Genomic DNA, 26,436 nt, shown 5'->3' with positions numbered 1-26,436 from the left:
ATATACAATCAGTCAACAAATGTAGGAAACAATGTTCATCATCTCTAGCAATTAGAGAAATGTAAATCAAAACTCCTCTAAGATTTCATCTCACTCCAGTCAGAATGGCAGCAATTATGAAGATGAGGATGTGGGGAAAAGGGCACGCTCTTACATTATTAGTGGGACTGCAAATCGGTGCAACCAATCTGGAAAGCAGTATGGAGATTCCTTAGAAAACTGGAAATGGAACCACCATTTGACCCAGCTATCCCACTCCTTGGCATATACCCAAAGGACTTAAAAACAGCATATTACAGTGGTGCAGTCACATCAATGTTTATAGCAGCACAATTCACAATAGCTAAATTGTAGAACCAACCTAGATGTCCTTCAGTAAATGAATAGATAAAGAAACTGTGGTATATATACATAATGGAATATTACTCAGCATTAAAAGAGAATAAAATTATGACATTTGCACGTAAATGGATAGAGTTGGAGAATATAATGTTCAATGAAGTAAGCCAATCCCCCAAAACCAAAGGCCAAATGTTTTCTCTGATAAATGGATGCTGATCATAATGGGGGTGGAGGAGGAGCATGGGAGGAATAAAGAAACTTTGGATAGGGAAAAGGGGAGGGAGGAGAAGGGAGGAAAAATGGGGGTAGGAATGATGGTAGAATGAGATGGTCATTATTACCCTAGGTACATGTATGAGGACACAAATGGTGTGACTCTACTTTGTGTACAACCAGAGACATGAAAAATTGTGCTCCACTCGTGTACTATGAGCTGAAATGCATTCTGCTGTCATGTATAACAAATTAGAACAAATAAATGAATTAATTAATTACAAAAATAAAGCAGAGAGTGAGTCTCTACTCACCAGATATAAACTATATACCACAAAGTCATGCCTCCAGTGACCCACCTCTTCTAGTCATATCCTACATTCCTTCAGTTACCACTGAGTTAATCCTTATCAGGGGATTATTTTACTGATTGGGTTAAGTCTCTCATAACCCAATCATTTCACCTCTGAAAATTCTCCTGTGTCTCACACGTGAGGTTTTGGGGGATACCTCACATTCAAACCATAACAATGGGCAAAAAAGGAATGAACTCAATCCTCACACTGTTTTATAAGGGTGCTTTGCTAATCCCATCCACAAGAGCAGAGCTTTCATGACCTAATTGCCTCCTGAAGACTACACCACTGAAACAATCACATTAGGGATTATGTTCCCACATAGATTTTGGAGGTTGCAAATATTCAAATCATAGAACTGTATTTCCAGTTTTCCACCATTTTCTCCTCTGCTTTTCTGTTCATCATCCACATCCTCACTAGGCACCGTTCTGCTCCAAGCCTTTCCTCCTTTTTCTCTTCCTTCTCTCTCAGATAGCACATGTACTCTCTGAGTTTCAACCATGACTGCTGTGCACATAACCTTTGGTTCTGGGCTAAAAATCCTTGCTTTGGCCTCTCTTGCCTGTATTCCAATCTAGTTTTTATCTGGCTGTACAATTTGTTCACCACTTCAAGTTAACTAAATTGGCCACCACTACCAAATAGCCTTCCTATGTCACATACCTCATTTCTTGGGTCCTGGCTTTCCTCTTCCTGCATGCTCTCTAAGCACCTCAGGACTGCTTCCATCGGACCCTGCTTGCTAACCTCCACTCACTGCTTGTTCTTGACCCCCAACATGCACCTAATCTAGTCAATGCAACTAATTTTCAACAGCTCTCTCTTATTTGAATTCTTGGATCCTTGTGACAGTGTTAACCTTTGTAAATCTATTTTTCTTGGCTTTCCTGAGAACAGCTGTCCTAACTCTCAACATATCCCCATCGTTCTTTCTGTGGTATTTGCCAAAATCCCTCTCTGTACTCTGTAATTGTTGGTCTGCTCCTCGGACTCTGTTTTTGGCTCTCTTCTCTTTTCATTCTATCTCTGCTATAGTAAGCTCTGTTATTGTTCTATGTATTTGGATCCCTTTTGTGTGGTCAGTTAATTCTTCTACCTTATGAACTTCTGTAGGTAGTGTTAGACTTCATTCTCAAAGGGGAAAAAAAAAGCTAGGAGTTCCCTTTCCCAGTTTTCCTTGTGGTTAAGGTTGGATAAAAGTACATAACTTTGACTGCCAGTCATATACACCCAACCAGGTAGAGCAGGGATCACAGGACTCCTAAGAGGCTGTGGTTCAAGAAAGCTAAACTCCTGGGACATCACTGGCAGCAGGGCTGCAGTGTCGACTTTAGTGGCAGTGACACCAGACTGGTTCTATGGCAGCAGTTTGAACATTATTTCTGACTGACATGATTCTAGTTCTCTATCCCTCTTGAAAATTATTTGTGCTATACAGTATCTTTTTAGCAAAATTCTTTTCTCATTAGATCATCCAGGTAGTTTCTGTTGGCAGTCTACACAATTAAATCCTGGGTTTTGACTCCCACCTTTATGCTATTGGATCTCAAATCTCCTGACTTCTGCCCCAATCTCCAAATCTCTATAATGACAAGAAAAAGTCTGTACATGTTTAGTACAGGTGAACTATTTCCTGAATATTTTCAGTCCATGGTTAGGGGAATTCATGAAGTAGAACCCACAGATATAGAGAACAAACTGTAGGCATAAAGAAACAAAAAATAAGTTGTAGGAAAAAAATATAAAGTACCAAGTTTAGGGAACAGATATTAAATATGTAGCCAGGGTGGTCAGGCAAGTCTCATCAAGAAAGTGACTTTGGATAAAAAGCCTAGAGAAAGTGAGGAAGCTGGGGAAGTGCATTCCAAGCAGAGAAAAGAGCAGCTGGAAAGACCTGGAAGCTATAGCAAGAATGATTCATGGCTGCAGAAAGAATGATTTGTTTGCAGAACATGGAAGCCACCCTCACCTGAGGCTAGGTGAGTAATCTAGAGAGAAGTAAAGAGTTGATGTCAGAGAGAGAGGATGAATGCTGAGAAAGCAGATCACAGAGCACTTCTTAAGTCATAGTGTGAGGGTTGGAGCCAGGGGTTTTGAGGATTGATTGGAGATATGTTTCGGAAAAACCTCACAGGTCTGTGAGGTGTGTGTGTGTGTGTGTGTGTGTGTTAGGTGGGTGATGGTTTGGGAAAAGGTAGATAGTGGATGACTCCTAAATTCCTGTTTTGAGCAAATGAATACAGCCCACTGATATAATGGAAACTGGAGAAAAAACTAGTTGGGCGAGAAAGATACTAACTTGAAGTGTTTTGTTTTGTTTTTGTTTTTAATATTTTTTAGTTGTAGATGGATACAATACCTTTATTTTATTTTATTTGTTTATTTTTATGTGTGCTGAGGTTTGAACCCATTGCCTCACACATGCTAGGCAAGCGCTCTACCACTGAGCCACAGCCACAGCCCTGTAACTTGAGGCTTTTTTTTTTTTTTTTTTTTTTTTTTTGGTGCTGGGGATTGAACCAGGCCTTGTGCATGTGAGGCAAGCACTCTACCAACTGAGCTTTATTCCCAATCCCCTAACTTTAGCTTTTGATATGGGAATTTCTTTAACTCCTTATTGTCTCTCAGGGTGCACAACATTGTCTGATGACATAATTGCACAGAAATGCTGAGTTCATAAATGAAAATAAGAAGTTCTAGATGTCTGTATTTTTAATAAGACTATGTAACTGTATTTGTTAATTAAGTAATATTTGTTGAGCTTCTAGTATGTAACAAACACAAGTTCTGTCTGTAGGGCATTCTTGTGAGAGAAACAAAATAATCATCAGTTGTATATGAGGATCTGTAGCTCAGAGAATCTTCAGCACATGGTGATAACTGAAGCCTACAGTAGATGAAGTCATCTCTGGGTAGTAGAGGGGAGGAGAAAGACCTAGAAGATAACTCTGAGGATACCCATTAATTTGTGTTCCTATAAAGGAGATGCTCACAAACGAGACTTACAAAGAGCTTCTGGAAGCACCTTGGCATCATGACATCCAATAAAAGAGAGGGTTTCAAGAAGGAAGAAATGTCCTCTTTGCTAGATGCTAAGAAGCCAAGGAAGATGAATGAAAAACACACAGTTAATTTAGTTTTATGGGAGTCACTGTTGGCCTTATCAAGGACATTGGAGTAGTTAAGGAGAATCCATTTTAGGGAAGGCTGACGATGAACAGGAAGTGAAGAAATGAAATCAACGAGAGTAGATATTTCTTCTAAAAATGCAAAGAGAGTAAAAATGCAAAGGGTGAGAGGAGGAGCGAGGGATTTCTTAATTGACTCTGTAAGTGAAGATTATACAGTGACAGTGTAGTCATTAGTGGTGGGTCCCAGTGATACTGAAAAGGCAGTCTTTGAGGGGGACTTGCAATAAAACATGCAGAACCTGCTTGGATGCATGCTAATTGGTGAAACTTTGCTGGGATTTTGCAGCAAGGGTTCAAAAAGTTTAGTAGACATTTGTTTCCTCCCATTAGAATGTTCATTTGGACATAGAGCCTCCCAAAATAAAAGTAGTCTTCTTTACAGTTGTATGTGACCCTGATAATCAGTTCAGACAGTTGATGTAAGTGAGAATGTCTAGTAACTTCCTCAAGGAAGAGCTGACATGTAGTCTTTTATCCACAGTGCCTCTTTCCTCCCTCCAGCTGGTGGAAATATGGTCAGGATTGCTGGAACTGATGTATGCATCTTGGACTTAGAGGAGAACTTTAGAATAGAGTCCACAGATGATAAAACAGAAAAAAATATGAGTCAGACTGTGTTGATCTCAGAGAGTAAAGTTGCCTGACATCATTAGACTACCTGAATCTGGATATTAATGCAAAAGAAGAATAAGTATCTAGTTTAAGACTCATAGTTAGGAATCTATTGATGTTCTCTGCCACATACAAATCTAAGTCATATGTAAAAGGCCAAAAAAAAAAGTTCAGACCATAATGAAATGAAAACAGATTAAAAGTCATCAAAGAAAATTCTTTCAGGAAAAAATTATAGTGTTAATTTAAAGCCAGGGATCTTGTCCAGGAGTTATTGATGTTAGGAAGGAAATGGGTAGGGAAATGACTAGAATAGTGAGAAAATGCCACATGATCAAATGTGCCATATGGTCCCATATTATCCAGCCCCTTATGTATTACTAGTCCACCACAGTAGACACTTTTGCCAAGCCTTAATTCAAGAGGATATATGAGGTAAATGATAATTCTTTTTTCCTATGAAGTGCATACTTTCTTATAACCTGTTAAACTCTGCATGTGTGTGTGTGTGTGTGTGTGTGTGTGTAATTTATATTTTAATTTGTGCTATAATGGTCTCAGAGTCCAAAGTCCAAATGATTCTGGGTTTTAAAAAATCTTGTTAAGTTGTAAAGTGTATTGTAAAGTGTACAGATAAGATTCTTCTAGTTATCATGATTTCTCTTTCTTGATTTGAGAATTTAAGTCAAAGAAATGCGATATAAGAAAATTCCTTTGAACTAACTGCCAATTTTATATAAAGAAAACAAAAACAAAATAACCCAAAACTGATTAAGGAAAGCTGGTCCAAAAAAGCTGCAAGATCTATTATGAACTCTTATAGTAGAAGGTGGAACTTGCATTCTGTTATGTGAGAAATCTATAGAATTATGTACAAGAAACATCACTTTTTTTTTTTTTTTTTTTTTTTTTTGTGATGCTGGGGATTGAACCCAGGGCCTTGTGCATGTGAGGTGAGCATTCTGCCAACTGAGCTATATCCCCAGCCCAACATATCCTTATTTCTTAAATCATGTTTATCTTGTTCTGAGTTTAGAGGAAAATCCAATCAATCATTTTGGGGACTGCTTTCTCTCCCCAGTGGGGCCCAGCATCAATCCTGGGCTTCTATAAATGCCAAAATCAAGAGGTTAAGTTGGTCCTTGATTCTCTGTGGTTATAATCTTTGTCATTGTGCTGTTGACCTCAGGGTGCTATTATAGAGTGCTGTAGCCTGCCTGTTGGGCCCTAAGGCTCCGGGTCAGCAATGCACCTCTCAGGTGATCTTTTCACTTACTTCAGGTTATAATAGCCATAGTCAGAGAGATCACTACATACCTGGGGATTTAGTCTCTCCCACTCTGTGGTGTGTGGTGCATTCTTTGTCTTTTTTTCCAGCTGGAAAAAAAAAAAGTTTACAATGTTTGAGAACATGATCTCTTTTCTTGAGAGTAGAGACAAGGAGATGATACCCCCATTCATTTTTTCTCCTAATTGTGTTCAGTGTTAAACTTGTATAACTCAAAATGGATATTAACCATATTTTGAACTTGTTCTCACAAAATATCATTATTCAAGTGACTAACAAGTAGAATATTTAGTTTCACTTCTCTGATTTGAATTTCAGTTCTTTTTCTGACTGCAGTTCACATGTTTCTGGCAGTGGAATTAGATGACCAACAGCTGACTCTTGATACATTGATTGCCTGATACTGTCAATTCCATCTCAACACATTGGAGTTCTGGTGAGTTTTCTTGTGTGGGTATCTAAACAAGGAACATATCTGAATACTAATATGATGTGTCTGTATCTTTGAAAAATTTGCAGAGAAATTCAGTTGTAACTATCCTTAGATATGTAAAAGTAATAGTTTTAAAAAGGTTTCTTCTCAAAACTGTTCTACGTACTGACATGAAAGTAGAAGTCTGACATTAGAAATATAACTAAATTCTAAGGCAGGTGTTATAAGGTGTACACCTGTAATCCTAGCAACTCAGATGCTGAGGTAGCTTTCTCGTCTACTTTGGAAGTAGTTATAGAAGATCCTAAAGTAATTTAAAGAATATTTGTGACCTTGCCTGAATTTCACTGCACATTGCTAGCTACTACCTAACAGTGCGGTCTAGCGGGAGATAGTTAGGTTGTTGAGGTGTGTCCTTGAAGGGAATATTGAGACCTTGACCCCCTCTTTTCTGTCCTTTTGCTTCTTAGCTCTCATGAAGTGAACAATTTCTTCTTTTTTTGGGCGGGGGGGGGGGCTTTTCATTATTTATTTATGACAAATATTCTGCATCTCTAATTCTCTCCAGTCAAAAATTCCTTGAGACGATGTCATCTGCCTTGACCAATCGGAGAATGGAGTCATCTGACTCACCCATTCTGCGAATGGCCCCGCAGATAGCATAGGTCTTAAACTGTCAAACCTGCCGGTGACTTTGTCCTCCTCGGCCACGTTCATCTGGATGGACTTGTGGTCCTTGGCACCAATGATGCGGTTGCTGGCGGAGCATTTCCGCGGCATGTACAGGTCCACGAACTCACCAGCGTCGTTCTGTATGCTGAAGCATGCTGAGCGCAAGAGCAGAGTGAACAATTTCTTCTGTTACACATTTCCACCATGATGTGCTGCCTCACTACAGACCCAAAGTGACAGACCAAGTGATCACTGTAAGCCCAAATCAATCTTTCCTTCTGAGTTTGATATTGCAGCTATTTTGCCATAGTGATGGAAAGCTGACAAACACACCTGGCAAGGAATTTGGAAAAAAAAATTCACATAATGAAAAATTTACAGAACAAAAGACATGGCTTTTTCAAAAACTAACTTGCAAGGAATGGAAAAGAAAGAGGGAATGTTATTAGACACCAACCAGTCTCATTATGTTGTCCTTATTTAGATTTTGATTCACACAAACTATTTAAAAATTATGACATTTATGAAAACATTGGAAATATGAATTGAAATGCATTCTGCTGTCATGTATAGCAAATTAGAACAAATAAATAAATTTATTAAAAAAATACATATAACCCAGACTATGGCCCCAATTTAGTCCCTAAATGTATGTTAATATTGAAGAGTTACTGATAAAGTTCTCAGGTGTGATAACGGTACCGTTATTGTGTTTTTGTAAAGAGCTGTTTTCTCGGACTGTTTTCTCGGGGTTGTGGCTCAGCAGTAGAGGGCTTGCCTAGCATGTGTGAGGCACTAGATTCAATTCTCAGCACTGCATACAAATAAAGTCCATTGACAACTAAAAAAACAATATTTAAAAAAGAGCTCTTTTCTTTTAAAATATATGTTAGAATATTTATGGAGGAAATTACATGACTTGTGAGATTTGCTTCAAAATAATATGAGTAGGTAAGGGTATAGATTAATAGTACTGGATACAAGGAAGTTTTTTTTGTTTTGTTTTTTACTATTATTTCTATTTTATAAAATGTTTATCTTTTAAATATATGAGTAGAAAAATTTAAAGATGAAAAAATATCATGAATGAAATTTGCCTTAAAACAATCCAGTTGTGGGATACAGGAAGTAGAATAGATGGTTGTATAATTTTATGGGTTGGATGTGAGGTATTCCCCAAAAGCTCACGTGTGAGACAATGTAAGAAGGTTCAGAGGAGAAATGATTGGGTTGTAAGAGTCTTAACCCAATCAGTGATGTAATCCCCTGATAAGGATTAACTGAGTGGTAACTAAAGTGGCAGGGTATAGCTGGAGGAGGTAGAAATTGTGGCCATGGCTCTGGGGTATATATATTTTTAAAAATAAATTTATTTATTTGTTCTAATTTATTATACATGATAGCAGAATGCATTTCAATTCATAGTACACATATAGAAGGTGTACAATGAAAATCAGAACCTCTTTCCCCAAAGCTGATGATAAAAACTAGAATTATCACTCTAATCTTCCCCCTGTCTTTGCCCAAGAGCTGATTATATGTATTTTTAATAAATTATTATTATTATTATATATTTTATTATATGTATATATGTACATATTTTTATGTATTTTTTAATAAACTTATTTATTTTTTCTAATTTTTCATTTCTCCGGTTGTACACCAATTGTGTCTTTATACATGTACTTAGGGTAATGATGTCCATCCATCTCATTCCACCATATTTCCTACCTCTGGGGTATTATTTGTATCTGGCAAGTGGAGACTCTCTCTCTCTGCTTTCCGATCACCATGTGAGCTGCTTCTGTCAGCCACTCTTCCACCATGCATGATGCCCAGCCTCACCTCCAGCCCCAATGAAGGAGCTAGCCTTCTATGGACCAAGACCTCTGAACCCATAAGCCCTAAATGAACCTTTTCTTTTCTGCAGTTGTTCTGGTTGGGTCCTTTTAGTCATAGCAGGAAAAAAGCTGACTAAAACATATAGATTAAGAAAGATGTATAACCATGAGTTGTGGATAGTTGAAGCAGAGAGATAGATGCATAATGTATTGCACTATTGTCTTAGTCCACTGGGGCTACTATAACAAAATACCATAAACCAGGTGGCTTAGAAACAACATAAATGACTTTCTCACAATTCCAGAAGTTAGGAAGTCCAAGATTAAGGTGGTGTTAGATTTGGTATCTGGTGAGGGTCCACTTCTTTTATAGACAGACTTCTTCTCATAGTGTCTTTACATGATGGAAGGGCTAGTTAGTTTTCTACAGTCTTTTTCATGGGACATTAAAGCCCTTATGATCTTATCTGCCAAAAGCCTCAAGTCCCAATATTATCATCCTGGGGGTTAGGATTTCCACATAATTTTTTTTGAGGGGTGGAGCACAAACATTCAGACCATAGCATCTCCACTTTTGTATGTGATTGGCATTTTACATAATAAAAAATTAACCATTACACCGAGGAGCAGTAGGAGTAAACATACATTTGTGCTTATTTGACAAATCATAATAATTATAATTATAGAGAAAAATCACAGTAGGAAGCAATGCTGCTACATATTGGTGCTGTCTTAGTATATCGTTCTGAATAGCCACCCCCAAATCTTGGGCAAAAATTCAGTTTCAGTTTATCTGCCAGAATAGACTTAGCTATGTATCAGAAATAAATCACTTGTTGAATAAAACAACAAGGCCTAGAGATATGTTCTAGATATGTTCTGCTCATTAGAATTCCTTAGGGACTCATGCAAATGGAGCAGCCACAATATCAGCTCTTGCCTGTTGCTATGCCAGAGGGAAAGTAGGCTCTAGACCATCTTATTTGGTGAATAAGGAATCCAGTCTAGAAATGACATAAAACATTTCTTATTATAATTCATTTGCCTGAATCAGTCACAAAGCTCTATTCAACCACAGAAGGACTTGGAAGCACACTGATGCTATATGCCCAGAAGAAAGGAGAATCAAAAACACTTGGTAAAGAATTCTAATAACTTCCTTGTTAAAAGACCCTATGTTCTGATGTTGAAGCTGCATGATACTTAAGCCTCTGGGATGACTGCATGTAGTTGCCACTTCTAAGACATCAGCTAGATACAAGCCCTCATTCATCCTTTTGGACCATCTCTTGTGACTCACAGTCATACAACATATTGCATGCAGAGATTGCATAATAAGTGTGAGGTAATTAGTTGACTTAATTATGAGTTCATACATATGTTTTGTTTTGTGGTGCTAGGGAATCAAACCCAAGGCCTTGCACATGCTAAGCAATACCCAGCCTCTGCATTACACTTTTTTTTTAAGTGTTCTGTTTTTAAAGTATCGGGTTCTTGTGAAAAAAAAAAACAAAAAACAAAAAACAAAAAACTTGGAAACTATGGAAAACTAAAAAGAATGGGGGAGGAAATCCCTCATGATTTCTCCACCCTAAAATAATGAAAGTTCATATTTTAGTGAAGCTATTTCCAAAGTTTCCTATGCATTTTCAAAATTTAGCTTTCATAGTCATCCAAATCATAACTTTTTTTTTTTTAACTAGTGACTGTAGTTGGGGAGAAAGGGGGATGATTCCTTTATCACCTATCAGAAGGGTCACAGCAAACACCCCTATCTCAAAAAACACGTTAATGAGAGAAAAACATGATAAATTTGTTTGATCATAGTTTTACATGACATAAGAGTCTTCACATTGAAAACCAAAATGCCCAGGGCATTTTGGTTAGGCTCCATGAAGAATGAATGAAACATCACTGGAAAAAAAAATGGCATAATCAGATGTAATAGACTATGTAGGAAAACCTGGCAATGCCTATTAGTTCAGATTTTTCTTGGCCTTCCTTTTGGTTGTAGGACAGGGCCCCCCTGGAGTGAAGATCTTAATTTTTTAATGATCAGCTCTTGGGCAAAAGACAGGGGGAAGATTAGAGTAATAATTCTAGTTTTTATCATCAGCTTTGAGGAAAGGAGATTCTGATTTTCATGATTCACCTTGGGAAAGAGTAGTTCTGGTTTCTATGACTTACTTTGTTGTGTGAAAATGAAGGGTGAGAGCCATGAGAGAGTAGGTTAGAGAGAAACTACTTCTGAGGCTACTTCTGAAGTCCTTACTTCAGGGAAAAGCCCAAACACAGTCTTAATCCTGCTATAACAAAATATAACAAAAATGCTGCTATAACAAAATATCTGGGAGTAGAAAATTTATAAAGAACATAAGTCTGTTTCTTACAGTTCTGGAGTCTGAAAGTCCAAGATCAAGTTGCTGCAAGTTCAGTAATCTGGTGAAGACCTATTTCTCATAGATGGCACCATGTTATGTCCTCACATGTCCGAAGAGAAAAAGAGAAAAACCCAAGCCTTTTTCTATAAGGATCCTAATCCTATCCTCTGTCTTCATGACTTAACCACTTTCCAAAAGTACCACCTCTTAACACTGTCACATTGGCCATCAAGTTGCAACAGATGAATTTTTCAAGACACAGACAACATCAGTGAACTTGCTTCAATAGCTTATCTAAATGTCCTTGAGCCAGAAAATGACTTTCACAAGCTTTAAAAATTTTTCTTTTAAATGTTTTAGCCCTCTTCCTTGTAACAGAAGTGTTTTAACATGGTTATATAACACTTAAATACTAATGACTAATTAAGAGTTCCATGTCACATTCTGTGTTTTGGAGCAATATATTCCTGGTTTAAAAAATTAGCATAGAGCTGGGGATATAGCTCAGTTGGTACAGTGCTTGCCTGGCATGCATAAAGCCCTGGGTTCAATCCCCAATACCACAAATAAAATAAAATAAAAATTAGCATAAGACCAGTCAATAAAGAAGAAACAAATGAAAAATTACAATAGTTGGGTTTATTTGCTTTTGGTATTTTATTCATTCAGGTTATTTATATAAAGGGAACAACTTTGGAAATTCATATTACTGTGAAATTTAAGTCCTAAATTTAAGATCCTAGTTATCCTTCAAAGTAATAAAAATTTGTTGCTGATTAAAGCAATGACTGATTAATATAGGGAATAAATCAGCCAAACATGTTACAATTGGGATGATTTCTGAAATGCAGAAACTGCTTATAGATTAAGCTTCTTAGAGATCAAGGCTAATATGTGCAAATCTTTAGCAATTATGACCCAAACTTTGCCAAGAATTCTTCTTTCATTCATTTAAAAAAGTATTTTTTAGTTGCAGATATTCACAATACCTTTATTTTGTTTATTTTTTTATGTGGTGCTGGGGATGGAACCCAATGCTTCATGTGTGCCAGGCAAGCGCTCTACCCCTGAGCCGCAATCCCAGCCCTCATTCATATTTTATTTGACTTTGCATTTCATGTGCAGATTTCGTTTCAATCAATAAAGGAAATCACAGAAAATTTAATTGACCAAGAACCTACATAAAGATCTTGTAACTTTATCATCTTCCATCTATTTCTCAAATAATTATTCTAGTAAATAAAATAATGACATAGCAGATTATGTACTTCTTCGGGGCTGAAACCATGAATTATTGACCTTTGTAACTACCAAATTCCTAGCACATTGTATTGCACAAAGGAAACACCTAGAACAAATACAAAAACCTATAAACAAATATAATTCTATTTGTATGTGAAAGGCATTTGAGTTCTCCATGCTTATTTACTTTCTTTGTTATTCAGTCTGGAAGTCACAAACTAACATGACTATAGTTCTTGAATCTAATATATTACAAAATAACAAATTTCCAAGTTAACAGAGCGATATGTTGCAAAAACAAAACAAAGTCACAAACTAACATAGCTGCAGTTTTTTAATTTAATGTTAACAAAATAATATAACCTAATGTTACAAAAATAGCAATTGTCTTAAAAAACAGAAAGCAGTTCCAGGCCCAAAACCATGATAAAATAAAATAAAAATTAAGGTACTGACCATGTCTTTTTTCTTTCTTTGTGGTGCTGGGGATAGAACTACCCAGGACCTTGTAGGTAGCACTCTACTACTGAGCTACAGCCCCAGTCTTTTTCTTTTTTGGTGGGACTGTACTAGTGATACCCAGGGACTCATAGGTGCTAGGTAAGAACACTATCCCTGAGTTATATCTCCAGCCCCTCTTTTTTTGTTGTTGTTTATTTAGTATACATGTAGAGAGGAGTTAGACCAGGTTAACTGAATAAACTTTCATTTATTAAAATGGTTAAGGAAATCACCTTAATATAATAAGACACAATTTAACTCTAAAAATTCATGCAACTTTCTTTTTTTCTTTGTTAGTTCAAAAGCATTGCAGGATCTTGAAATGTGCATACTGTTTTTAGGAAACAAGTATATTGAAAGGAGCATACATTCTCTCTCTCTCTCTCTCTCTCTCTCTCTCTCTCTCTCTCTCTCTCTTACTGTTGGTGTCAAAAGTTCAAAAGCTTTATAAGAGTTGTTAATAAATCTTTGTGTCACTTAACTTACTATTTCTTTGTCATAGATTTTTACATGTACTGAGAAAGAAATTTTGGTTATCTGAGCTTTTTGGTTTTTAGAACTTTAAGAAAATGGAGTACTGAGTTACATACAAGGACCTACAGTGATTTTCTTGTAGATACCATGATTATAATTTTCCTTTAAAAAATGAAAAGCAGCTCTCCCAACAACCAATACTAAATTACAGCACTTATACAAGAGGAAAACAGTCTATTGACAGAAAGTGTGTTCTTCAGTGTTCTGTTATGATAAAGGCCTCCACAAGTAAGTGTTGCTGTGCTTAACAAAGTAGTTATACCAGCAAGGAGAATTTCTGAGCTCCAGGTTTCTTCACAGATGAGTAAGAATTTCATACTCAGGACTGACCATTTTTCTTATTAGATAAGGGCTAAAAAGTAGTCAGTGGTCAATAGTTGACAGCTATTTATAAAGTGGTTCTTGGTAAGAAGAGATTGTGTATATCTGGTGAAACTAAACCATAGGTATGAAGCATTGTGAGAGTTCAATTGACCAGATGTTTGATCCGTAAAACTTGTCATTGTAGATTTCTTCTAATAACTTGCTTTGTATACTGCTTGGTACAAAGTTTAATTGCATCAATACAGACTTATGCAAGAGTTCAAACCTACTCCTGAGTTTCTAAACCCATGTTTGTGCTTGTGTCCATCAAAGAAAAAGAGAACTGTTTACCAAGAATTATAAGGAACTATAAGAACTAAAACTACTTGCTGGTTAAAATCAGAGTTTCTCAACATTGGCAATATTGATATTTTAGACTGGAAAATTCTTTGTTATTGGGTGTCAGGAGCTGCCACATAGGAGCTTAATGCCCCCTAGCTTTGAGTGATGGAAATGTGCAGACTGGCTTCTCTGCGTGAAAGCAGGTGGCTCCCCATCTCAGCTCAATGGAGGAGGTCATTAATCAATGGAGTGGACTGCCTACTTGTTCCTTTGTACTACTACTACTACTACTACTACTACTACTTCTTCTTCTTCTTCTTCTTATTATTATTATTATTATTAGACAAAATGTCCCATCTAATCTCCCCTTGTGTGCCCTCTATGTAAATAAAGAATTCTAGTGGCTTGCTCTCTTTCCAACAGACCCATAAGGTCACAAGAGCCATCCCAGATTTTGAAAAGGTATTTTTGTGTGTTTGCATGCTTTCTTCGCCATTTTCTCAGTTATTGATGTAGTCAGATTTTGTGAACCCAGCATAGGTAGCCAGCTCAGTTAGATGGTGATAGTTGGGTGTCATCCTATGCATTGTAAGACATTTAACAGTATCTCTAGATGTTAGTAGCATTCTCCCAGTTGTAACAATCAAAAAACTTCCAGATATTGTCAAATGCCCTCTAGGAGACCAAGTCAACTCCCATCACCATAACTGACAACTTCTGGGTTAAATTAATAGTTGTTGATTTAAAGTTTGGCTAGTTGGTTGATTTCATTTCTTGTTTTTACTACTCTACAGCTCAGAAGTTCCGTGGAACTCAAATTAAATAATCTTCCAAGGCATAGCTAGGAAGGTTTATTTTACTTCTAAAAAACTACTAAAATATTGCAATTTGCTTTTGATAGTTCCAAAATTAAAGTTTTATATTAAATATTTAAAGGGTAATCAAGGGCTGTAAACTTTATATGGACAAACATTACCTCTTCTTAAAAAAATTTACAAGTTTTGCTAAGGTGACACCCATGTGGAATGGTCATCAATTCTTGTTCTTGGTTTAATAGACTAAGAAATTCAATTTTTAAATACTATTGAAGGTAATTGTGCTCCAAAGAACTGATGTGCATTAGTCAAGTTCATCAAGTTTATTGAATACTGATACATTGACATGAACATAATGGGTTAATTTACTGAAAAAAATAGCAATTATTTCTACCACGCGGCCAGCGCAATGGTTTCATTAATGAGGTTCTTGGCATAAAAGTTAGCTAGCAAGATCGAAATAAACACACAGACTTAGTTACCTTTTTCTATGACCAGGTCCGAGACGGCTCCCCTCTCTGGTTCCCTCCACTAACCGCCCGGCAGGGCAGCAAGGATTACTCAGGGCTAGCAGGAGAGAGAGAGAGCGAGCACGCCAGGGAGTAGCCTTTTATTGGGGAGCAAGAAACTCAGGGGATAATTCCATCCAATGAAGGTTGAAGGGGGGTGTTGAGAGCCACAGCCGAAGGGGCTCCAGCAAACTTTCAGACTGCCAGCTGATGATTGGCTCACAGCGGCCCCAGCAACACCTAGCTGATTGGCTCCTCTGTGGAGATGCTCATTGAGCTGTTTCCCTGCCCTTTCAGACTACCAGCTGATGATTGGCTCACAGCGGCCCCAGCAACATCTAGCTGATTGGCTCCTCTGCGGTGATGCTCATTGGGCTGTTTCCCTGCCTTTTCAGACCACGGAGCTACTCATTGGGGGACTTTTTTGGCTCCGCCCATGCAACCCAGCCAATCGGCCTCAAGAGCAGGAGGATTGTGGGAAGAAGAGGTTGTTGGGGTGTGTGGCTTGTGGGAAGCTGGTGGTGGCAGTTGGGCTCTGAGGGTTTTATTCCTGAGGAGCTGTTTTGTTTATCTTGTGTGGTTCTAAAAATAAAGTTAGTTTCTTTTGACAAGTGGCTCCTGAATTGTGCCCAGCCAGACTGCGGCATTTGGTGGCTCGCACGGGGAGCGACTGAGGGTAAGTAAACCGCTCGCCCCTGAGGGCAGGGTGAGAGGATGGGGAGCCATTTTAAGATTCCTCTTTTGTTTTGCTTCATTTTTGTTTTAAGTTGCCTGTCCCTGGAGATGAGTGAGACGGAAGAAAAACCGCTCACTTCTGAGGAAAAACTATTTACGTCTGAGGAACAGATAGGGAGAAAGGACGGATGCACATATAAGGAGGATAGAAAGGCTATAATGAATTTTTGTTGTTCCATTTTTATTTCATTCTGTCTCGGTTTTGTTTGGCGTCATCTTGTTGGGTTGTATTATAGTAGAAATACGGGATCAGAAATTAGTAAAAAACAAACTGAAAGAGTGTTAAGTAAATTGTTAGAGGAAGAAGGCATCCCAGTAAAATCAAGAGCAGTCAGGGCATACATTGATACAATGCAAAAATGTAGCCCATGGCTTTTTAAGGAGGAGTTGTTAAATATATCACAATGGAACCATCATGGTGAAGATTTAAAAAGAATAGAAAAGAACAACCCAGGAACTCTGCCAGCTGGCACATTGGCATTGTGGGCGTTGGTATCTGGTTTTCTTAGTCCAAAACCTTCAATTCAGACAAAGGTAGAGGAAGGAGAAGATATATTGATTCAAGTAAATGAGGAGGTCTCTCAAGTTAGTCAGAAAGAGGAAAAGATTCAAGTAAAAGAGAAGGTCTTTCGAGCTAATCAGACAGAGAAAGAAAGTTTAGAGCAGAAAAAGCCATCAGGGGGAAAGTTACAAAAGGAGACTGCTACTAAAACCTTTCTATCACCAGAGGGCTTAAGTGTCCAACCAACAGCACCACCTCTACAGGAGACTGCTACTAACACCTTTCTATCACCAGAGGACGTAAGTGTCCAACTGACAAGGCCACCTTCATATGCTGAGAGGCCCCCAACCCACGCAGTGGATAGTTCAGATCCTGAGACAGGATCTCAAGTATTAACATGCCCTGTATTTGAGGTAGGAGGGCAGCGAATTTACCAGACTTTAAATTTCAAAACAGTGAAGCAGCTAAAAGAGGCTGTAACAACCTATGGTCCTCAAGCACCCTTCACTGTAAGCTTGGTCGAATCCATTACCAACTTGAACATGACGCCAGCAGATTGGGCTAATATGTGTAAAGCTGTGCTAAATGGAGGACAATACCTGTTATGGAAGGTTGCCAATGAGGAATTTTGCAAGGAGACGGCTAGGCGAAATGCAGCAGCTGGTTATCCTCAGAGAAATCTAGATATGTTGTTAGGAAAGGGACCTTATGAGGGTCAGCACCAACAAATTGCATATGATCCTGGTGTATATTTACAAATTGCTGTAGATGCAGTTAAGGCATGGAAGACTTTACAAGGACATGGAGGTTTACAAGGTCAATTATCTAAGATAATACAAGGAACTAATGAATCTTATGCTGAATTTGTAGATAGGCTTATTCAAACAGCCACCAGAGTTTTTGGGAATACAGAACAAGCAATGCCATTAATAAAACAACTGGCTTATGACCAAGCGAATCGTTGGTGCAGAGATATCATTAGACCATGGAAACATGAAGATTTAAACACATATATTAAATTATGTAGAGACATTAATGAACAAGAGCAAGTCATGGCAGCTGCAGTAAAACAGGCTTTAGATGCCAGAGACATTAATGAACAAGGGAAAATTGTGGCAGCTGCAGTAAAACAGGCTTTAGATGCCAGAGACATTAATGAACAAGGGCAAATTGTGGCAGCTGCAGTAAAACAGGCTTTAGATTCCAGGCCAAGAACATGCTACAATTGTGAACAAACAGGACATTTTAAAAGGAATTGCCCCATAGGAGGAGGGTTTAACAAAACTAGGTATCAAAGGAGTAGAATACCGGGTATTTGCCCACGATGCCGTAGAGGGAGACATTGGGCTAATGAATGCCGTTCTCAAACCACCATAGAGGGTACTCCATTATCAAAAAACGAACAAGGACCAAGTGTTTATCCACGATATCGTGGAGAAAGGCATTGGGCTCCATTGCCAAAAAATGGACAGGGGGGCCCAATGCTCCGGGGCCCAAAACCACAAATATACGGAGCACTGGAGGAACCCAGCAACCCCATCAGGGTAGTGCCCAGGACACATTGTCCATCAGATCCCTCATCAGACAAACCAGAGGGAGCGCAGGGTTGGACATCTGCGCCTCCGCCAGATCAGTACTAACTCCAGAGATGGGAGTTCAAATCATTCCCACAGGGGTGAAAGGACCTCTTCCCAAAGGAACAGTAGGCTTATTATTGGGACGCAGCTCTTCTACTCTAAAAGGGCTTATGATAAGTCCTGGGGTAATTGATCCCGATTATGAAGGTGAAATAAAAATTATAGCCAGTTCTCCAAATGGTATATCAGTAATTTCACCAGGAGATAGAATAGCACAGTTACTAATAATACAAGCCTACATGATAAATTTTCCAGTCGTGCTATAGAAAGAGGTTCCAAGGGATTAGGCTCCACAGGTGTAGATTGGGCTATGCTGTCTTTAAATTTAGATTCTCGCCCCATGCTAAAACTAAATATTCAAGGACATGAATTTAATGGGCTACTGGATACAGGTGCAGACCTTAGCATCATCTCTCGTCAAGAATGGCCAAAACATTGGCCATTACAACAAGCCACTCAAACGCTTCGAGGCCTAGGAGTGGCTACTAATCCCCATAGAAGTGCAATGGTATTAGATTGGAAGGATCCTGAAGGATGTGAAGGAACTATACAGCCATATGTATTGGATTATCTTCCTATAAATTTATGGGGACGAGATGTCCTAGATCAATTAGGTTTGACATTAACAAATAACATCAACCAAAATGCACCCACTATTATGACTAGACAAGGTTTTAGGAAAGGAAAAAGATTAGGAAAACAAGAACAAGGTATAGCAGCACCAATACAAATAGATCAAGGAACAGACAGACATGGGTTGGATTTTCAGAAAGGGCCACTGAGACAATAAAAATTACTTGGAAATCAGAAAGACCAGTATGGGTTCCTCAGTGGCCCCTGACTAAAGAAAAGATACTAGCAGCCCATGATCTGGTCAAACAACAATTAGCAGAAGGACATATACAACCTTCTGTATCTCCCCATAATACTCCCATTTTTGTCATCAAAAAGAAATCTGGTAAATGGAGATTATTGCAAGATTTAAGAGCCATTAATAATGAGATGGTTATTATGGGACCTGCTCAATCGGGGATTCCTCAATTGTCTGCTTTGCCAAAAACTTGGTATGTTTTAGTTATAGATATTAAAGATTGTTTTTTTTCAATTCCAATTCATCCTGAGGATAGTCCACGTTTTGCATTTACTATCCCTGCACTGAATCATGAAGGTCCTGATCAGAGATATGAATGGAAAGTACTCCCTCAAGGGATGGCTAACAGCCCAACTATGTGTCAAATTTATGTTAACAAAGCAATCCAGCCACTTAGAAATCAAAATCCTGAACTACAAATATTTCACTATATGGATGATGTATTATTAGCACACAAAGCTAAAAACACATTGCTAGACTGTTATGCCACACTTACAAACTTATTAAAAAATTATAATCTAGAGATAGCAATAGATAAAGTACAATTAAATTTTCCAATTAATTATTTAGGAGTTCTATTATCCTCAACCATGGTCCGCCCACCAAAAATTCAAATACGAGTAGATCAACTCAAATCACTTAATGACTTTCAAAAGTTATTAGGAGACATAAATTGGATAAGGCCTTATCTAGGTATACCAACAGGAGAGTTGGGACCTTTATTTGATATCCTAAAAGGTCCATCAGATCCAAATTCACCCCGAATGTTAACGCCTGAAGCAAGAAAGGCATTAAAAATCATTGAAACATATATGGAAAATATGCATTTGGATAGAATTGATATAAGTTTGCCTTTATTATTTATTGTACTGCCAACAAAAAATATTCCTACAGGAGTATTTTGGCAAGAAGGCCCATTATTATGGATACATTTATCTTATTCTCCTAACACTATTCTTACTAGGTATCCTGAGGCTGTAGGACAATTAATACTCAAAGGAATAAAAGCAGCAAAAGGAGTGTTTGGAATTTCTCCCAATAAAATTATTACTCCATATACTATGAATCAAATTGATGAGTTAGCTAATGAGTTAAATACTTGGGCAATAATCATGTGTAAATCTAATGTTTCATTTGATAACCACTTACCATCTAATCCTTTATTGTCTTTTTGGTCATCGCATCCTGTAATTTTTCCAAAAATGACAAGAAAAACACCTATCGGGAATGCTCCAAATATATTCACTGATGGATCAAATAATGGTACAGCAGCAATAGTTACACCTGATCAAACTTTTACATTTTTAGTACCCAAACAATCAGCTCAAAAGGTAGAGCTTAAGGCAGTATTACAGGCTTTTGTGATGTTTAAAAATTCTGTATTTAATTTATTTTCCGATAGTCAGTATATAGTTAATGCTATAGTATCCCTTGAAGATGCTGGTAGGATTTCCCCTTCCTCTACTATTTTCTTTTTGCTTTCCACTATACAAAGTCTAATCTGGGACAGAAAAGATCCATTCTTTATAGGACATATCAGGGCACATACAGGATTGCCTGGAGCCCTTAGTTTGGGCAATGATTTAGCAGATAAAACTACACATGACATACATATTTTCTCTACACTAGAAGAAGCTATAAATTTTCATAAAAAGTTCCATGTCAATGCTAATACTTTACAAAAGCGTTTTAAAATAACTAAGGAACAAGCTAGACAAATAATAAAACAATGTCAAAATTGTGTGACCTTTTTACCACAAGTTAATCTTGGAGTCAATCCTAAAGGATTGACACCTAACCATATTTGGCAGATGGACGTCACACACTTGCCAGAATTTGGAAAATTAAAATATTTGCATGTTACAGTTGATACTTCTTCTGGATTTTTGATGGGCTCCCTTCATGCCGGAGAAAAAACTAAAGATGTTATAGCTCATTGCTTACAAAATTTTGCCACTGTGGGCGTTCCAAAACAGTTAAAAACAGATAATGCCCCTGGTTATACTTCTACCTCTTTTAAACAATTTTGCTCATCATTTGGCATTACTCATATAACAGGAATCCCATACAATCCACAGGGACAAGGCATAGTTGAAAGAGCTCATCAAACTATTAAAATGTACTTATTAAAGCAAAAAGAAGGAATTGGGAAGGGGTATATATTCCCCAAAGATAAACTTAAAATAACCCTTTTTACTCTAAACTTTTTAAATTTGGATTCATCAGGGCTTAGTGCTGCGGAAAGGCATATGTGTCCAAAAAATGTACATAAGCCCAAGGTACTTTGGAAGGATATTCTAACAGGACAATGGAAAGGTCCTGACCCAGTAATTGTCTGGAGTCGGGGGTCTGTTTGTGTGTTTCCACAGGGAGAACAGCAGCCGATTTGGATTCCAGAGAGATTAACTAAGGTCCTGACCCAGTGATTGCCTGGAGTCGGGGGTCTGTTTATGTGTTTCCACAGGGAGAACAGCAGCTGATTTGGATTCCAGACAGATTAACTAAAGCGATTTCTACAGACCAAAAAGAAGATGTGATATCCAGAACTCCAGTTTGGTTATTCTTACATCTGCGACAGAACCAGAATGCTTTTTTCAATATCTATTTTATTATTGCCCTTTCCCATATTTTTTTTTTTTTGAGCTCATACAGACCTAGGTTAATGTTTTGCTGATCAGTTCTATTTTTTGACTATAGAGTTTTTAAACATTGCAATGGAGATTTCACCTGTAAAAAGTTATAAGGCCTTTACTATTATGTTATGTGTCGTATGTATTATGTGTGCACACTTGTGTTTTGTGTTTGAATGCACGTATGTCCATATGTCATATATGATGAGCGCTCATGAAAAAATGGATCCAAATAATTTTTTTTTTATTCACGTGATTTAAATGGTTTAATTTAAATTGGGTAAACAGCTGTTGAAGATTGTTTTAAAATGTGAACAAAAAAGGAGGTTAACAGATCTGTTTGTTTACTTTCACCTTTCCTTTTCATTATATTTAATAATTCTCTTAAAGATAATGTAAATTGTTAAGAAAATTGTTTTCTTTTAATGCCTTCTGGAACGTTACATAATTTTTTCTTCAGCCATTATTGCCAAAATTCCTATCTTCATCCCAGTGCCGGTGAAGACAATGTAAATTGTTAAGAAAATTGTTTTCTTTTAGTGCTTTCTGGAATGTTACATAATTTTTTCTTTAGCCATTATTGTCAGAATTCCTATCTTCATCCCAGTGCATGAAGACAAAGATAAAACCAATCTACAGCTTCTGCAATAGCCATCACTGAACTGCTTGCAGAACTTGCCTGGACTATGTATCACTTATATGCATTGTGAACTCACTTGTATGCATTGTGAACTATCTGTTGGTACAGCAACTTCTGGTAGTGTTGGGGTATTTATGCTGATGGTGTCATCGGTGGTACAATTTTTCCAAAAGGAGCCGTCAGCTGGCTTGGTGTATCTTCCTCCCTTCTGTTTGTCATGATCGTTCAGCTAAAATTTGGGGGCCAACAGAGGTGAGGCAAAGAACCTCACCCCCCCGCTGGTACGAAGACCTCTACACAGGTGTGGCTGTATACTGGACTGGTAGTCAATGACGGGTAAGATCCAATTACTATGGTACCAACCTAAGACAGGAGGCTGACGCCTTGAGGTCAGCTCATCCAATAACAGGTAAGAACCATATGTACTATTGGACAACCTAAGGCAGACACAGTCCCTAAGCCACATGCTTCTTGTTTAAACAGAGAGGGGGAGATGTTGAGAGCCACAGCCGAAGGGGCTCCAGCAAACTTTCAGACTGCCAGCTGATGATTGGCTCACAGCGGCCCCAGCAACACCTAGCTGATTGGCTCCTCTGTGGAGATGCTCATTGAGCTGTTTCCCTGCCCTTTCAGACTACCAGCTGATGATTGGCTCACAGCGGCCCCAGCAACATCTAGCTGATTGGCTCCTCTGCGGTGATGCTCATTGGGCTGTTTCCCTGCCTTTTCAGACCACGGAGCTACTCATTGGGGGACTTTTTTGGCTCCGCCCATGCAACCCAGCCAATCGGCCTCAAGAGCAGGAGGATTGTGGGAAGAAGAGGTTGTTGGGGTGTGTGGCTTGTGGGAAGCCGGTGGTGGCAGTTGGGCTCTGAGGGTTTTATTCCTGAGGAGCTGTTTTGTTTATCTTGTGTGGTTCTAAAAATAAAGTTAGTTTCTTTTGACAAGTGGCTCCTGAATTGTGCCCAGCCAGACTGCGGCAGGGGGGCCGCACTCCAAGGTCAGGGTCAGTGATTGGGCCTCCGGGATCAGTGGTCAGTTACACCCCCACACGGACAGGTTCTCTCAACAGGAGAGGGCCGGGAAAGCTCCGACACAGTCAGAGCGCCTCAGACCCTAACCGGGAGTCACCCAGTCACGTGTGAGAATGGCTTCCGACAATTATTCATTTATATCAAGTGCCCCACTTAAGCACTTTATGTGGATTATCTCATATAATGCATTAGTTTGATCAGCATCAGACTATAGAAGTATCTGAGCTTAGTGAATTTAGGTCAAACTACTAATAAGTGACGAAATTAGAATTCAAATTTAGATAGTCTGACTCTAAAGACATTCTCTTAATAATAGGGGTGCTGATTCTTAGATTCATTGGTCAATTTATCATACCTGTCACATTAATTTTTTTCAGAATAAAAAGTCAATATGTATACATTGTAGAAAATTCAGAATGTTCAAGGTGATAACATCTATAATCCAATTAGAAACTCATAATGACTATCAACATTTTGGTATACTTTCTTCACTCTTTTACATGATTTGCATGAGTATAACTGACCACATACTACAAAATCAATATTAAATATTTTGGGATATTTAGTGTTTTTTCATGAAGTAATTTCCTCAAGTCATTAGAAATTCTTTTTCTTTTTGCTATACTGAATGTTGAACTCAGGGCTTTGTACATACTTGACAAGCACTCTGCTGCTGAGTTATATCCTCAGCCCTAGAAATTCTTCATAAATGTAGTCTTAATAGTTTTAATCATGTGTACAAGAATCTTTTAAAGCTTTCCCCCCACCCCACCCCCAGTCCTGGGGATTGAACCCAGAGCTGTTTAATCGCTGAGCCACATCCCCAGACCTTTTATTATTTTTATTTTGAGACAGGGTCTTGCTAAATTGCTTAGGGCCTTGCTAAGTTGCTGAAGCTGGCTTTGAACTTGCAATTCTCCTGTCTTAGCCTTCTTGCTGAGATTTCAAGTTTTAAAAATATAACTATTGCCATAATAAATATCTTTCCATATAAACCTTTGTGTTCTGAAATATCCTATAATTTCCAATAGGAAAATTATTGAATTAGGTCATGTGAACATTTGGAAGGTTCTTGATATGATTTGGTAACTTTCCCAAGTCCTACTTTGTTACAATTTATAGCCCACCAGGATATGAGTGTCCACTGTACTCTTACAAATAGAGTTTAAAGCAAATTGTTAGATTTATGGGGAATAATATTCCTTTGTTTTTGTTATTATTAATGAACTTTCACATTAATATGGTATGTGGTAGGCATTTGAATTTTGTATTTTGTGACTTGACCATTCATGTATATATTTCTCCATTTATTTATTTAAGATGTTAGTGTTTTTTCTAGCTCTATTCTCTTTGTACTCACACTGTACTATATTATGAACAGTTTCGTCCCTAATCTGAATTCATCTACATAAATATCTGCTACTGGGTTATGGTTCCATAAGGCCTGTGCCATTTTATCTGTGAAAAGCATAGTAAAGAAAATCATACTGTACTTTGTAGAATTATTCTTAGGATTAAGATAGTGTAAGCAAAGCATCTAACGCATTGTCTGTCATATAACAGATGCTATGCCTAAATCAAATCAAGCTTTTGATTTAGGCAATCAGAAGTTTTGCTCTTGAACTAAAACCACAAATTCCATTTCAGAGTTTAGGAAAACGAAGATTAGAGAATAAGGGTTTGGTTTCTTTTTGTTTTCAAAACAGTATCTCACTATATTGCCCAACTTGGCTTTGAATTCTCCGCTGTGTTCAAGTGATTCTCCTGCCTCAGTCTACTGAACAGGCAGCACAACCTGCCTGGGAACATTAAGTATCTTTCAAAGGTCACTAACTATTGTTGTAAATTGCAAATTTAGGTTCTAAAATCTTTTACCACAAATGACACATGAGTGGAATACTCTTAGTTTTGGTACTGGGGATTGAACCCACGGGTGCTTACCCACTTAGCAACATACTCAGCCCTTTTTATTTAGAGAGAGGGTCTCACTAAGTTGTTTAGGCCCTGGTTAAGTTGCTAAGGCTGGTCTCTCCAACTTGAGATCTTCCTGCCTGAGTCTCCCCAGTTGGCGGAGAGTCTACAGTCGGGACGTCACTCCAATACTTTTGCAAGACTACTAAGAATTGTGAGCTGTTGAATCCTTTTGGCAACTGATTTCCAATCCCACCCCGTCTATAATAACCCGGAACCCATACGGATGCCTCTTTTCACTTAAATGAGAAGAGGCACAGATAGAGTAAACGACGTTTTCTGTCAGCATAAGAGAAGTTAGCCTTGGTTTTTAGACCGGGAGGCAGTGTTCTAGGCGTCACTGTTAGAAAAGCAGAACTAAAGCAACGAAGGGAGGGGCCAGATCACTGGAGAGCTGGGAACTTCAGGGTGTTTGGGGAGCAGTTCTGTTAAAGTTAGGTGTTCAGAGAGGCCAGCGGCGTGGAGGCAGGCCTGGTCAGCTGCCGGGCGGGTTTGTCCAGTACCAACCGGGGCGCCCCAGCGGATCTGCAGGAGGAGGCGGCCGCGGGCGGGGAAAGGGGCGTGTAGGTCAGCGAAGGGCAAGGGAAGCTGCCTCGGGATCTGGGATCCTGGACGTCTTGTGGGAAACCAAGTCCCGCCAGACAAAGGGCCGAAGGTCCCAGCGTAGCAGGCGCCCCAGGCGTAGTTCGGCACTTCCGGTAAGAAGCCAGACGCCCCCAGCTCCGACCCGGTGGCAGCGCGCAGGCGCCTGGGGCCGGCGGAGGCAGCAGACGCGGAGGGAGGGGGCGTGTGAGCAGCGGGAAGCCTCCACTGCGCATGCGCCTTCTGCATAGCCCTC

The 26,436-nt window shown here is 38.5% G+C and overlaps 1 pseudogene; it reads right to left on the bottom strand.

Annotated features, from left to right (window-relative positions):
- Positions 1–7,006: 7,006 nt before the first annotated feature.
- Positions 7,007–10,264, bottom strand: LOC143400471 (small ribosomal subunit protein eS21 pseudogene; annotated as a pseudogene).
- Positions 10,265–26,436: the final 16,172 nt, after the last annotated feature.

This window comes from Callospermophilus lateralis, chromosome 5, assembly GCF_048772815.1.
Source record: "Callospermophilus lateralis isolate mCalLat2 chromosome 5, mCalLat2.hap1, whole genome shotgun sequence".
Classification (NCBI taxonomy): Eukaryota; Metazoa; Chordata; class Mammalia; order Rodentia; family Sciuridae; genus Callospermophilus; species Callospermophilus lateralis.
The sequence above is the reverse complement of the archived record's forward strand: the minus strand, read 5'-3'. Positions and strand labels throughout refer to the sequence as shown.